We start from the raw sequence: 15,411 nt of genomic DNA on the forward strand, positions 1-15,411 counted from the left end.
CCACGTAGATACGCCACGCAGATACGTGGCATGTTTGGGGAGATCATCTTGCCTGTACAGAGGTCCAAGTGTCACCGCCCAGACATTTCAGCATTATCGTCAATGGCACACTGGAGGACATATTGTCACGAGTCACGTAAGGAAACATACAGGGTGTTCCAGAAAACGTGTCATTGAATTATAATAAAAAAACTACACCCCCTAGAGTCATGCGGTCAACGGTATTTGTTCTTACTGGGTTTTTGCCACCTCCTCATGTGACTGTCGTGTAACGTAAGTTTAATTAAGTAAATTTTTGCGAGCTTAAGTCGGAAATTTGCCTAGTAAAGGTCACTTTTTTACCCCACCAATGTGAAGAGCGTGTCTAATTTACTCAAATTAATGATAATTGACAGGGATATTCAGGAGCTATCCCATCGGAAAAAATAGCCGAACATCATGCTCTACGGAGGTCGCACAGAATAGCGCACGATGAATTTTTCAGCGCAATCTGTGTCAGTCCGACGAAAGGAGGTTGAAAACCCAGCCCACCCCGGCATCGCAGAAAGAGATAACGCAGGCATGGCTTATCACGTCCGACTTTCGCTGGGATAATGCTTTCCCTCTCCCAATTTTGGGAACTGTTACTTTTTCTACTATCACTCTGTGGGCTGGCTTCGGAACCTCCTTTCGTCGGACTGCGAGCGATTGCGCTCAGAAAGACATCGCGCGTTATGGTCCGGTGCTGCGAAAGGCATGATGTTCGGCTATTTTATCCGATGGGATAGCTCGTGAATATCACTGTCAATTATCATGAATTTGAGTGAATTCGGCACGCTCTTCATATTGGTGGGGTAAAAAAGTGACCTTCCCTTGGCAAATTTCTGAGTTCAGTTCGCAAATATTTGCATAATTAAACTTGGGGTACATGACATTAAGTTTACAAGGTAGCAAAAACCTAATGAGAACAAATGCCGTTGACCGCATGATTCTAGGTGGCGTAGTTTTTTTTATTATAATTCAATGACACGTTTTCTGGGACACCCTGTATATAGTTATTTCAAATAATGCGTTGAAGAAAAGAGAAGAAAAAAGAAAAAAAAATGAAGTGCTGCCTATGGAAACAATTATTATGCGCCACTCTTTCGAAGAAGAAGATGCTTTTGATGTTGATGTTGGCGAAAAAAGAAGAATAACAAGAATTATTCATAGCATCTCTGATATATTGCAATTGCGCGTCCGGGCGTCTCGGCGGTGCACCGGTGCATGCACCCGTGCGCCCTGGTGCGGCACCCCATCTTCGATAAGCCGCACCGGTGTGCATCGGACGTCTTCGATTAACGGGGTGCACCCGCGCCGCCGAGACGCCCGGACACGCACCCTGAAAATCGGCCGGGTGACGGAGCATTGCGACAGGCGACAGCAGTAGACGCCGTAGCACACGTACGTTATAGCATCCCTACGTATTTACGTGCTGCTTGTGATTGGTGCAGGAGTTTCCCTCCAGCTCTGCGGACAGCGATGACGACGAACTCTCGGCGAGAATTCATGAGGATACCTGGGGAGGATCAACTTTGCGGTGATCAAAATCGCAAAAAAGGTCACTCACCATTCATTAGCTGTTGTAGCTGCGCTTGTGTCTTCGTTAGCCGATCTTTTCTTCCGTCTAACGTCGGCCGCGTTCGTATTTGCGTTGTCACCACGTGTTGCTACGCAGAACTGAGGCGAGCCACAGGCTAACCGAAACGTCATACCAAAAAGTAGAACTTTTCAACTTCCCCGAGAAACACCAGGTGCCTCTCGCTACGAGCACCGCCATGGTGCAGGTTTATCTTCGATATTGCCCTTGCTCTGGGTATCACTGGTGTGGAGCACTCCGGCACCCTGCTGGTTCCGGGGCAACCCCGGTGCAGTTTTATCGAAGATATGCTATCAGTTCATCTCTCTCGTCGAACCGCGGTGAAGCGTGGCCCCTAGCACCCCCAAAAGATGTTACCCACTCCCCTTCCCCGAGGAAAAAAAGAGGAACGGCCGAAAATGCCCCAAAAGCCAGCGGATATGGATGTCGCACATCCCTACGAAATTCTCCCAGAGATTAAAATCCTCGTGGTGTTTCTCTACGACGTAGAAGATATGATGAAGAGGTCGAGATCCAGCTCGAGTCCAGCAGCGCTCCAAGCTGGCTAATCGATTTTGAAATTTTGCCATTTTTGCAATTACCTGCAACGTGCGGAAACATTGCCTTCGTCCAGCACCTTTCGAACATTTTTGCGCAGCGATTAAAATTTTTATTCCGCCAATCATGAAAAATGCATAGAGCCGAAACCGTTTCAGCCAGTGATTTATCCTCACCCCCCTACACCCCCCAAATGTTCAGTGGCCCCCCCCCCCCCCAACTTTTAGACCTGTGTACCCCCTACAGGGGGTACCCTTGCGATTTCAGCTTTAGACACATATCGGTAATGATATGTATATATAATAATGCCCCCCCCCCCAATGTTTTCCCAACACCCCCTCCGTGCTTGGGATTCTGGATCTCACTGGTTTGGGCGTAACGCAAGAAATGGTGTTCCGTAGCGTTATGGAACAGTGCTCGTTTCTTTTATTTGTAATTATTAGTATATGCTTCATTTGTGAGTCTCAGAATAATTCATTTTTGCAAAGACCTCGAGAATGCGTCGACGGCGTTGTAAGAAGATCGCAGGTTCGATCCCGGCCGAGGGAGGTAGCAATGTGGGGGAGGTAAACATTGCTTCCAGCACCGTGTGTCGGAGATTTCCGGCGCACGTTAAAAGAACCCCAGGTGGTGCAAATTATCCGCAGTCCTACCCTGTGGCACGTGCAACATGTCGCCACACTGCGCAGACAAGCCTTACGTGTAACATCACAGTACCATTTATTGAGGGGAGCAGCGGCGACTCCACGCGGCCTGGCCTCCAAACCGGGACTTTCCCGTGAGCGACATGCTTCTTGCTGCTCGGTTCACTTCGTCGCTGTGGATATTTGTTGCTGCGCTTCGTCATCCAAAGCCAAGGTGCCTCAGTTGTGTCAAGTTGTGATAGCAACTCCCGCTCAGGACCCCGAATAGTAAGTTTCTGCAGAGGGATTCGTTCTCCAGGTGCATAAAAATTCGACGTTAGATCGCATCAACTGGTCCCAGGCATAGCTGCATAACATGTATTTTTTATTCTTCAGAATAACGCAGTCGCATTATACTGTTTTCTTTTCTTTTTTGTACAGAAGTGCGAAATAAACTTTGTGAGAAAGTGTATTTTGCACTTCTGTGAGTACATCCGCTAATTGCAATGTTTCTATAGCGCCAGTTTTTCCGTCTGATAGCTTACTAGCAGGAGTGCGCGTGTATTTGCGTTACTTTGTATTGTAATAGTATAACTGTGACACGTTTTTTTTTGTGTGTGTGTTACATACTGTAATTAAGCAAATACGCGCTTTGGTGAAGTATCACGTATAGGAAAAAGAGGTATATTCCTGCCCATCCCTGCTTCCAGCTAGGAGCCGACTTCCTTACTGAGGACTGAACATGAAGTGCTAAAAACGTTCCTTTAAAAATAGGAATGTTTTCACAAAACATTGCTAGTGTGCAGTGGATGCTCTATAATTTTTGTTAATTTCCTACAGTAATTCGCAATTAAAGTGGTGGTGCAGTCCTTCTTTCTCCAGCCACGCTCGACAGGGGGATTCCTTGCTACCTTGGGTGAGAAGATCGTACGAATGGCATAATGTTTACTCCCGCCCGGACCAATGTATAGTGCTGTTGGCATAGTGCACCAAAACTTCGGTCTCACAGGAATTATCACTTAATGTTGTTGCCTACCCTCAGTTTGACTTCCGCTGCACGACGGCTCCTCTTACAAAGCGTTTGACTATACGAAAATCTAAGTTTAATACGCTTTTTCCGGGAGCATGAGTTCCTCAGGAAGAGTCTGCCCCTGTGAGATTACCTCCGTAATAAAATATTTAGAGAGAGAAAAAAAATCATGTAGCTTTTCCCTGAACATGTCAAACGCTGTCAACAATCGCCATTTTACGCCACCAAGCAAGTGTGCAAAGAGCATTAATAAGCTTGTTAACGTACACAGACTTCCGAATAATATTATTTATTGATTTTGTGTGACTCATATACCCACAGTGTAACCTATGTAATGTGAGAGAATACTTAACTAGACCGCGTTCGGCAATCTGTGTAAGCTTAGGTAATTCCATCTCGCCAGAAATGGGACACAACACCTTAAACCAAAGTTGCCGGTACGTTTGGAGTGCAATGAATGACTATAGGGATATCTCATTGTGTTTCCGGTATATTTTCGTATTCCTGTTCCAAAAGAAACGACGCTTTGTTTATCTGCTCCGAACAGTAAAGCTGCAAAACACAGTTTTAAATGTGCTATCAACACGGTCACACTTGTAATTGATTGTATGACGGAAACCAGCTTCGTAGCCAATAGTATGCAGTATGTTATACACACCTGTTTGTGTTTCGCAAGCAGTGAGCTAAAGAGCTAGAAAACGCACAGAATAACACAAATTATATTCCTAAGTATTCAATTGCGCTTAGCAAGTTAGTGAAATTGAGGATGACTGCCACATCACTTTGCCTGATTAAGAACTAACTAAAAGGAATAACAAGAAGGAATCCTGCTTCATCGTTATCTCACTTTTTCTCTCTGTGTTCCACGTCTTCCATATTATGAAAAGTAGCGGTAGCGGAGAAAGGGTCCGCCGCTACCCGTATTTGTAGCGGAAATACTTTTTCCGTTACCAATTTAAAATGTAGCGCGATTGCTACTCCGCTACTGAAAAAAGTAGCGAATACGGTAGCGGCGCTATGTACAACACTGCTAGGGAGGGGAGCAGCGGCGACTCCACGCTGCCTGGCCTCCAAACCGGGACTTCCCCGTGAGCGACATGCTTCTTGCTGCTTGGCTCACTTCGTCGCTGTGGATATTTGTTGCTGCGCTTCATCATCCAAAGCCAAGTTGCCTCAGTTGTGTCAAGTTGTGATAGAGACTCACACTCAGGACTCCGAATAGTAAGTTTCTGTAGAGGGATTTGTTCTGCAGGTCCATAAAAAGTCGACGTTAGATCACAGTAACTACTCCCAGGCATAACTGCCATACATGTATTTTTTTATTCTGCAGAATAACGCAGTCGCATTTTACTGTTTTCTTTTCTTGTTGGTACACTTCAGAAAGTGTATTTTACAGTTCTCCCACTAATTCCAATGTTTCTATAGCGCCAGTTTTTCCACGTTTATTCTACGAGTGATGTATATGATGGCTTATTGGCAGGCCGTGCGCCTGTATTACATTACTTGTGTTGTAATAGCATTACTCTGACACGTTTTTATTGTGTTACGTGCTGCAATACACTTCGGTAAAGACGCACTTTGATGAAGCATTACGTATTATTGTTATTATTACACAGAAAGAAGTATTCCTGCCCGTCTCAGCTTACAGGAGCCGACTTCCTTACTGTGGAGTGAGGAGTAGCACATAAAGTGCTAAAAACGTTCCTTTTGAAAGCAGGAATATTGTCACAAAGCATTACTTGTGTGCAGTGGATACCTTAACATTTTTGTTAGTTTTACATTGCATTAGGCGAGTTTACATTAATTCGCAATTAAAGTAGTGGTGCCGTCCTTGTTTCTCCAACCACGCTCGGCAGGGGGACTCCTTGCTACCCGTTATATGTTACGTGACCATGTTACACTCTGCACCTAGCTTAAATCGGAAATATTAGCTGAATTATGCTGAATATATGCTGAATTATGAGCTGTTGTAAGCGTCTAACCATAGTTGACAAAACATCGTGTAGAAACATGCAGCAACGTAGACGAAATATTGTGGGTCTATCGATACCAGATACGTTCTAATAAGATTATAATTTTCGTTCGAGGTGCCTTTATTTTGTGAGTGATCAAAAAAGGGAATGGCGCAGGAAATGTGTGTTTTTAGTCACCGTCTGTTGGAAAGTATATCACTGTTCAGATCAATAATGCTCTTTAATGAGAACCGCCTTACCATATTGCATCAAACGCCGATAAGGATAGTACTGTTCTGCCCCTAATCTGATTGATAACACAGAGGCTTTTTGCACATGCAAGAGCAGCTGACACAATGTAAATACGCACATTTGATGCATGTCTACTTTGAGCATACAGGGTATATAAGTGGATGACGTGTGATGCATCGCCATTTATTGCATAACGAGATATGTGGCACGCATTAGAAGCGCAATTTCCCCCCGTTTCATACTGAGTGTTGTGCGAAAAATGGAGATATGGCTCGGTGTTGTGGAAGGTGTATTATTTCTCACACTTTTATTTGCATGTGTACTCTAGCGGTTCGAAATAATGCATAGAAGAATAGTTTCGTCGTCTTAATAACGAATTTCACACCTTGCTTTCTCATTGCTCGGTCATAAGCGGAAAACCTTCATACTGATCCAATGTTCCTTCATTTTGTGTTGTGGAAGGCGTATTATTTCTCACACTTTTATTTGCATGTGTCTTCAAGCGGTTCGAAATAATGCATAGAAGAATGGTTTCGTCTTCTTAATAACGAATTTCACACCTTGCTTTCTCATGCTTCGGTCATAAGCGGAAAACCTTCATACTGATCCCATGTTCCTTCAATTTGTGTTGTGAAGGCGTATTATTTCTCACACTTCTATTTGCATGTGTCCTCTAGCGGTTCGAAATAATGCATAGAAGAATAGTTTCGTCGTCTTAATAACGAATTTCACACCTTGCTTTCTCATTGCTCTGTCATAAGCGGAAAACCTTCATACTGATCCCATGTTCCTTCAATTTGTGTTGTGGAAGGCGTATTATTTCTCACACTTCTATTTGCATGTGTCCTCTAGCGGTTCGAAATAATGCATAGAAGAATAGTTTCGTCGTCTTAATAACGAATTTCACACCTTGCTTTCTCATGCTTCGGTCATATTAAGCGGAAAACCTTCATACTGATCCCATGTTCCTTCAATTTGTGTTGTGGAAGGCGTATTATTTCTCACACTTCTATTTGCATGTGTCCTCTAGCGGTTCGAAATAATGCATAGAAGAATAGTTTCGTCGTCTTAATAACGAATTTCACACCTTGCTTTCTCATGTTTCGGTCATATTAAGCGGAAAACCTTCATACTGATCCCATGTTCCTTCAATTTGTGTTGTGGAAGGCGTATTATTTCTCACACTTCTATTTGCATGTGTCCTCTAGCGGTTCGAAATAATGCATAGAAGAATAGTTTCGTCGTCTTAATAACGAATTTCACACCTTGCTTTCTCATGCTTCGGTCATATTAAGCGGAAAACCTTCATACTGATCCCATGTTCCTTCAATTTGTGTTGTGGAAGACGTATTATTTCTCACACTTCTATTTGCATGTGTCCTCTAGCGGTTCGAAATAATGCATAGAAGAATAGTTTCGTCGTCTTAATAACGAATTTCACACCTTGCTTTCTCATTGCTCGGTCATAAGCGGAAAACCTTCATACTGATCCCATGTTCCTTCAATTTGTGTTGTGGAAGGCGTATTATTTCTCACACTTCTATTTGCATGTGTCCTCTAGCAGTTCGAAATAATGCATAGAAGAATAGTTTCGTCGTCTTAATAACGAATTTCACACCTTGCTTTCTCTTTGCTCGGTCATAAGCGGAAAACCTTCATACTGATCCAATGTTCCTTCATTTTGTGTTGTGGAAGGCGTATTATTTCTCACACTTTTATTTGCATGTGTCTTCAAGCGGTTCGAAATAATGCATAGAAGAATAGTTTCGTCGTCTTAATAACGAATTTCACACCTTGCTTTCTCATTGCTCGGTCATAAGCGGAAAACCTTCATACTGATCCCATGTTCCTTCAATTTGTGTTGTGGAAGGCGTATTATTTCTCACACTTCTATTTGCATGTGTCCTCTAGCGGTTCGAAATAATGCATAGAAGAATAGTTTCGTCGTCTTAATAACGAATTTCACACCTTGCTTTCTCATGCTTCGGTCATATTAAGCGGAAAACCTTCATACTGATCCCATGTTACTTCAATTTGTGTTGTGGAAGGCGTATTATTTCTCACACTTCTATTTGCATGTGTCCTCTAGCGGTTCGAAATAATGCATAGAAGAATAGTTTCGTCGTCTTAATAACGAATTTCACACCTTGCTTTCTCATGCTTCGGTCATATTAAGCAGAAAACCTTCATACTGATCCCATGTTCCTTCAATTTGTGTTGTGGAAGGCGTATTATTTCTCACACTTCTATTTGCATGTGTCCTCTAGCGGTTCGAAATAATGCATAGAAGAATAGTTTCGTCGTCTTAATAACGAATTTCACACCTTGCTTTCTCATTGCTCGGTCATAAGCGGAAAACCTTCATACTGATCCCATGTTCCTTCAATTTGTGTTGTGAAGGCGTATTATTTCTCACACTTCTATTTGCATGTGTCCTCTAGCGGTTCGAAATAATGCATAGAAGAATAATTTCGTCGTCTTAATAACGAATTTCACACCTTGCTTTCTCATTGCTCGGTCATAAGCGGAAAACCTTCATACTGATCCCATGTTCCTTCAATTTGTGTTGTGGAAGGCGTATTATTTCTCACACTTCTATTTGCATGTGTCCTCTAGCAGTTCGAAATAATGCATAGAAGAATAGTTTTGTCGTCTTAATAACGAATTTCACACCTTGCTTTCTCATGCTTCGGTCATATTAAGCGGAAAACCTTCATACTGGTCCCATGTTCTTTCAATTTGTGTTGTGGAAGGCGTATTATTTCTCACACTTCTATTTGCATGTGTCCTCTAGCGGTTCGAAATAATGCATAGAAGAATAGTTTCGTCGTCTTAATAACGAATTTCACACCTTGCTTTCTCATGCTTCGGTCATATTAAGCGGAAAACCTTCATACTGATCCCATGTTCCTTCAATTTGTGTTGTGGAAGGCGTATTATTTCTCACACTTCTATTTGCATGTGATCTCTAGTGGTTCGAAATAGTGCATAGAAGAATAGTTTCGTCATCTTAATAACGAATTTCACACCTTGCTTTCTCATGCTTCGGTCATATTAAGCGGAAAACCTTCATACTGATCCCATGTTCTTTCAATTTGTGTTGTGGAAGGTGTATTATTTCTCACACTTCTATTTGCATGTGTCCTCTAGCGGTTCGAAATAATGCATAGAAGAATAGTTTCGTCGTCTTAATAACGAATTTCACACCTTGCTTTCTCATGCTTCGGTCATATTAAGCGGAAAACCTTCATACTGGTCCCATGTTCTTTCAATTTGTGTTGTGGAAGGCGTATTATTTCTCACACTTCTATTTGCATGTGTCCTCTAGCGGTTCGAAATAATGCATAGAAGAATAGTTTCGTCGTCTTAATAACGAATTTCACACCTTGCTTTCTCATGCTTCGGTCATATTAAGCGGAAAACCTTCATACTGATCCCATGTTCCTTCAATTTGTGTTGTGGAAGGCGTATTATTTCTCACACTTCTATTTGCATGTGATCTCTAGTGGTTCGAAATAGTGCATAGAAGAATAGTTTCGTCATCTTAATAACGAATTTCACACCTTGCTTTCTCATGCTTCGGTCATATTAAGCGGAAAACCTTCATACTGATCCCATGTTCTTTCAATTTGTGTTGTGGAAGGTGTATTATTTCTCACACTTCTATTTGCATGTGTCCTCTAGCGGTTCGAAATAATGCATAGAAGAATAGTTTCGTCGTCTTAATAACGAATTTCACACCTTGCTTTCTCATGATTCGGTCATATTAAGCGGAAAACCTTCATACTGATCCCATGTTCCTTCAATTTGTGTTGTGGAAGGCGTATTATTTCTCACACTTCTATTTGCATGTGGCCTCTAGCGGTTCGAAATAATGCATAGAAGAATAGTTTCGTCGTCTTAATAACGAATTTCACACCTTGCTTTCTCATGCTTCGGTCATATTAAGCGGAAAACCTTCATACTGATCCCATGTTCCTTCAGTTTGTGTTGTGGAAGGCGTATTATTTCTCACACTTCTATTTGCATGTGTCCTCTAGCGGTTCGAAATAATGCATAGAAGAATAGTTTCGTCGTCTTAATAACGAATTTCACACCTTGCTTTCTCATGCTTCGGTCATATTATGCGGAAAACCTTCATACTGATCCCATGTTCCTTCAATTTGTGTTGTGGAAGGCGTATTATTTCTCACACTTCTATTTGCATGTGTCCTCTAGCGGTTCGAAATAGTGCATAGAAGAATAGTTTCGTCGTCTTAATAACGAATTTCACACCTTGCTTTCTCATGCTTCGGTCACAAGCGGAAAACCTTCATACTGATCCCATGTTCCTTCAATTTGTGTTGTGGAAGGCGTATTATTTCTCACACTTCTATTTGCATGTGTCCTCTAGCGGTTCGAAATAATGCATAGAAGAATGGTTTCGTCGTCTTAATAACGAATTTCACACCTTGCTTTCTCATTGCTCGGTCATATTAAGCGGAAAACCTTCATACTGATCCCGTGTTCCTTCAATTTGTGTTGTGGAAGGCGTATTATTTCTCACACTTCTATTTGCATGTGTCCTCTAGCGGTTCGAAATAGTGCATAGAAGAATAGTTTCGTCGCCTTAATAACGAATTTCACACCTTGCTTTCTCATGCTTCGGTCATATTAAGCGGAAAACCTTTATACTGATTCCATGTTCCTTCATTTTGTGTTGTGGAAGGCGTATTATTTCTCACACTTCTATTTGCATGTGTCCATTAGCGGTTCGAAATAATGCATAGAAGAATAGTTTCGTCGTCAACGAATTTCACACCTTGCTTTCTCATGCTTCGGTCATATTAAGCGGAAAACCTTCATACTGATCCCATGTTCCTTCATTTTGTATTGTGGAAGGCGCATTATTTCTCACACATCTATTTGCATGTGTCCTCTAGCGGTTCGAAATAATGCATAGAAGAATAGTTTCGTCGTCTTAATAACGAATTTCACACCTTGCTTTCTCATTGCTCGGTCACAAGCGGAAAACCTTCATACTGACCCCATGTTCCTTCAATTTGTGTTGTGGAAGGCGTATTATTTCTCACACTTCTATTTGCATGTGTCCTCTAGCGGTTCGAAATAATGCATAGAAGAATAGTTTCGTCGTCTTAATAACGAATTTCACACCTTGCTTTCTCATGCTTCGGTCATATTAAGCGGAAAACCTTCATACTGATCCCATGTTCCTTCAATTTGTATTGTGGAAGGCGTATTATTTCTCACACTTCTATTTGCATGTGTCCTCTAGCGGTTCGAAATAATGCATAGAAGAATAGTTTCATCGTCTTAATAACGAATTTCACACCTTGCTTTCTCATTGCTCGGTCATAAGCGGAAAACCTTCATACTGACCCCATGTTCCTTCAATTTGTGTTGTGGAAGGCGTATTATTTCTCACACTTCTATTTGCATGTGTCCTCTAGCGGTTCGAAATAATGCATAGAAGAATAGTTTCGTCGTCTTAATAACGAATTTCACACCTTGCTTTCTTATGCTTCGGTGATATTAAGCGGAAAATCTTCATACTGATCCCACGTTCCTTCATTTTGTGTTGTGGAAGGCGTATTATTTCTCACACTTCTATTTGCATGTGTCCTTTAGCGGTTCGAAATAATGCATAGAAGAATAGTTTCGTTGTCTTAATAATGAATTTCACACCTTGTTTTCTCATGCTTCGGTCATATTAAGCGGAAAACCTTCATACTGATCCCATGTTCCTTCATTTTGTGTCGTGGAAGGCGTATTATTTCTCACACTTCTATTTGCATGTGTCCTCTAGCGGTTCGAAATAATGCATAGAAGAATAGTTTCGTCGTCTTAATAACGAATTTCACACCTTGCTTTCTCATGCTTCGGTCATATTATGCGGAAAACCTTCATACTGATCCCATGTTCCTTCAATTTGTGTTGTGGAAGGCGTATTATTTCTCACACTTCTATTTGCATGTGTCCTCTAGCGGTTCGAAATAGTGCATAGAAGAATAGTTTCGTCGTCTTAATAACGAATTTCACACCTTGCTTTCTCATGCTTCGGTCATATTAAGCGGAAAACCTTCATACTGATCCCATGTTCCTTCAATTTGTGTTGTGGAAGGCGTATTATTTCTCACACTTCTATTTGCATGTGTCCTCTAGCGGTTCGAAATAATGCATAGAAGAATGGTTTCGTCGTCTTAATAACGAATTTCACACCTTGCTTTCTCATGCTTCGGTCATATTAAGCGGAAAACCTTCATACTGATCCCATGTTCCTTCAATTTGTGTTGTGGAAGGCGTATTATTTCTCACACTTCTATTTGCATGTGTCCTCTAGCGGTTCGAAATAATGCATAGAAGAATGGTTTCGTCGTCTTAATAACGAATTTCACACCTTGCTTTCTCATGCTTCGGTCATATTATGCGGAAAACCTTCATACTGATCCCATGTTCCTTCAATTTGTGTTGTGGAAGGCGTATTATTTCTCACACTTCTATTTGCATGTGTCCTCTAGCGGTTCGAAATAGTGCATAGAAGAATAGTTTCGTCGTCTTAATAACGAATTTCACACCTTGCTTTCTCATGCTTCGGTCATATTAAGCGGAAAACCTTCATACTGATCCCATGTTCCTTCATTTTGTGTTGTGGAAGGCGTATTATTTCTCACACTTCTACTTGCATGTGTCCATTAGCGGTTCGAAATAATGCATAGAAGAATAGTTTCGTCGTCAACGAATTTCACACCTTGCTTTCTCATGCTTCGGTCATATTAAGCGGAAAACCTTCATACTGATCCCATGTTCCTTCATTTTGTATTGTGGAAGGCGTATAATTTCTCACACTTCTATTTGCATGTGTCCTCTAGCGGTTCGAAATAATGCATAGAAGAATAGTTTCGTCGTCTTAATAACGAATTTCACTCCTTGCTTTCTCATTGCTCGGTCACAAGCGGAAAACCTTCATACTGACCCCATGTTCCTTCAATTTGTGTTGTGGAAGGCGTATTATTTCTCACACTTCTATTTGCATGTGTCCTCTAGCGGTTCGAAATAATGCATAGAAGAATAGTTTCGTCGTCTTAATAACGAATTTCACACCTTGCTTTCTCATGCTTCGGTCATATTAAGCGGAAAACCTTCATACTGATCCCATGTTCCTTCAATTTGTATTGTGGAAGGCGTATTATTTCTCACACTTCTATTTGCATGTGTCCTCTAGCGGTTCGAAATAGTGCATAGAAGAATAGTTTCGTCGTCTTAATAACGAATTTCACACCTTGCTTTCTCATGCTTCGGTCATATTAAGCGGAAAACCTTCATACTGATCCCATGTTCCTTCAATTTGTGTTGTGGAAGGCGTATTATTTCTCACACTTCTATTTGCATGTGTCCTCTAGCGGTTCGAAATAATGCATAGAAGAATAGTTTCGTCGTCTTAATAACGAATTTCACACCTTGCTTTCTTATGCTTCGGTGATATTAAGCGGAAAACCTTCATACTGATCCCATGTTCCTTTCTTTTGTGTTGTGGAAGGCGTATTATTTCTCACACTTCTATTTGCATGTGTCCTCTAGCGGTTCGAAATAATGCATAGAAGAATAGTTTCGTCATCTTAATAATGAAAATCACAACTTGCTTTCTTATGCTTCGGTCATATTAAGCGGAAAACCTTCATACTGATCCCATGTTCCTTCAATTTGTGTTGTGGAAGGCGTATTATTTCTCACACTTCTATTTGCATGTGTCCTCTAGCAGTTCGAAATAATGCATAGAAGAATAGTTTCGTCGTCTTAATAACGAATTTCACACCTTGCTTTCTCATTGCTCGGTCATAAGCGGAAAACCTTCATACTGATCCAATGTTCCTTCATTTTGTGTTGTGGAAGGCGTATTATTTCTCACACTTTTATTTGCATGTGTCTTCAAGCGGTTCGAAATAATGCATAGAAGAATAGTTTCTTCGTCTTAATAACGAATTTCACACCTTGCTTTCTCATTGCTCGGTCATAAGCGAAAAACCTTCATACTGATCCCATGTTCCTTCAATTTGTGTTGTGGCAGGCGTATTATTTCTCACACTTCTATTTGCATGTGTCCTCTAGCGGTTCGAAATAATGCATAGAAGAATAGTTTCGTCGTCTTAATAACGAATTTCACACCTTGCTTTCTCATGCTTCGGTCATATTAAGCGGAAAACCTTCATACTGATCCCATGTTACTTCAATTTGTGTTGTGGAAGGCGTATTATTTCTCACACTTCTATTTGCATGTGTCCTCTAGCGGTTCGAAATAATGCATAGAAGAATAGTTTCGTCGTCTTAATAACGAATTTCACACCTTGCTTTCTCATTGCTCGGTCATAAGCGAAAAACCTTCATACTGATCCCATGTTCCTTCAATTTGTGTTGTGGAAGGCGTATTATTTCTCACACTTCTATTTGCATGTGTCCTCTAGCGGTTCGAAATAATGCATAGAAGAATAGTTTCGTCGTCTTAATAACGAATTTCACACCTTGCTTTCTCATGCTTCGGTCATATTAAGCGGAAAACCTTCATACTGATCCCATGTTACTTCAATTTGTGTTGTGGAAGGCGTATTATTTCTCACACTTCTATTTGCATGTGTCCTCTAGCGGTTCGAAATAATGCATAGAAGAATAGTTTCGTCGTCTTAATAACGAATTTCACACCTTGCTTTCTCATGCTTCGGTCATATTAAGCGGAAAACCTTCATACTGATCCCATGTTCCTTCAATTTGTGTTGTGGAAGGCGTATTATTTCTCACACTTCTATTTGCATGTGTCCTCTAGCGGTTCGAAATAATGCATAGAAGAATAGTTTCGTCGTCTTAATAACGAATTTCACACCTTGCTTTCTCATTGCTCGGTCATAAGCGGAAAACCTTCATACTGATCCCATGTTCCTTCAATTTGTGTTGTGAAGGCGTATTATTTCTCACACTTCTATTTGCATGTGTCCTCTAGCGGTTCGAAATAATGCATAGAAGAATAGTTTCGTCGTCTTAATAACGAATTTCACACCTTGCTTTCTCATGCTTCGGTCATATTAAGCGGAAAACCTTCATACTGATCCCATGTTCCTTCAATTTGTGTTGTGGAAGGCGTATTATTTCTCACACTTCTATTTGCATGTGTCCTCTAGCGGTTCGAAATAATGCATAGAAGAATAGTTTCGTCGTCTTAATAACGAATTTCACACCTTGCTTTCTCATGCTTCGGTCATATTATGCGGAAAACCTTCATACTGATCCCATGTTCCTTCAATTTGTGTTGTGGAAGGCGTATTATTTCTCACACTTCTATTTGCATGTGTCCTCTAGCGGTTCGAAATAGTGCATAGAAGAATAGTTTCGTCGTCTTAATAACGAATTTCA

General features: G+C 41.2%; 1 long non-coding RNA gene across 1 annotated transcript in view; it reads left to right on the plus strand.

Moving 5' to 3' along the window:
• The first annotated feature begins 4,900 nt into the window (after positions 1-4,900).
• LOC135399513 (uncharacterized) overlaps positions 4,901-15,411 on the plus strand; it is a 36,761-nt gene continuing 26,250 nt past the window's right edge. The window contains exon 1 of the long non-coding RNA XR_010424318.1: positions 4,901-5,029. This is a non-coding gene — a long non-coding RNA (uncharacterized LOC135399513). The remainder of the gene's footprint in view (positions 5,030-15,411) is intronic.

This window comes from Ornithodoros turicata, chromosome 1 (assembly GCF_037126465.1).
Source record: "Ornithodoros turicata isolate Travis chromosome 1, ASM3712646v1, whole genome shotgun sequence".
Classification (NCBI taxonomy): Eukaryota; Metazoa; Arthropoda; class Arachnida; order Ixodida; family Argasidae; genus Ornithodoros; species Ornithodoros turicata.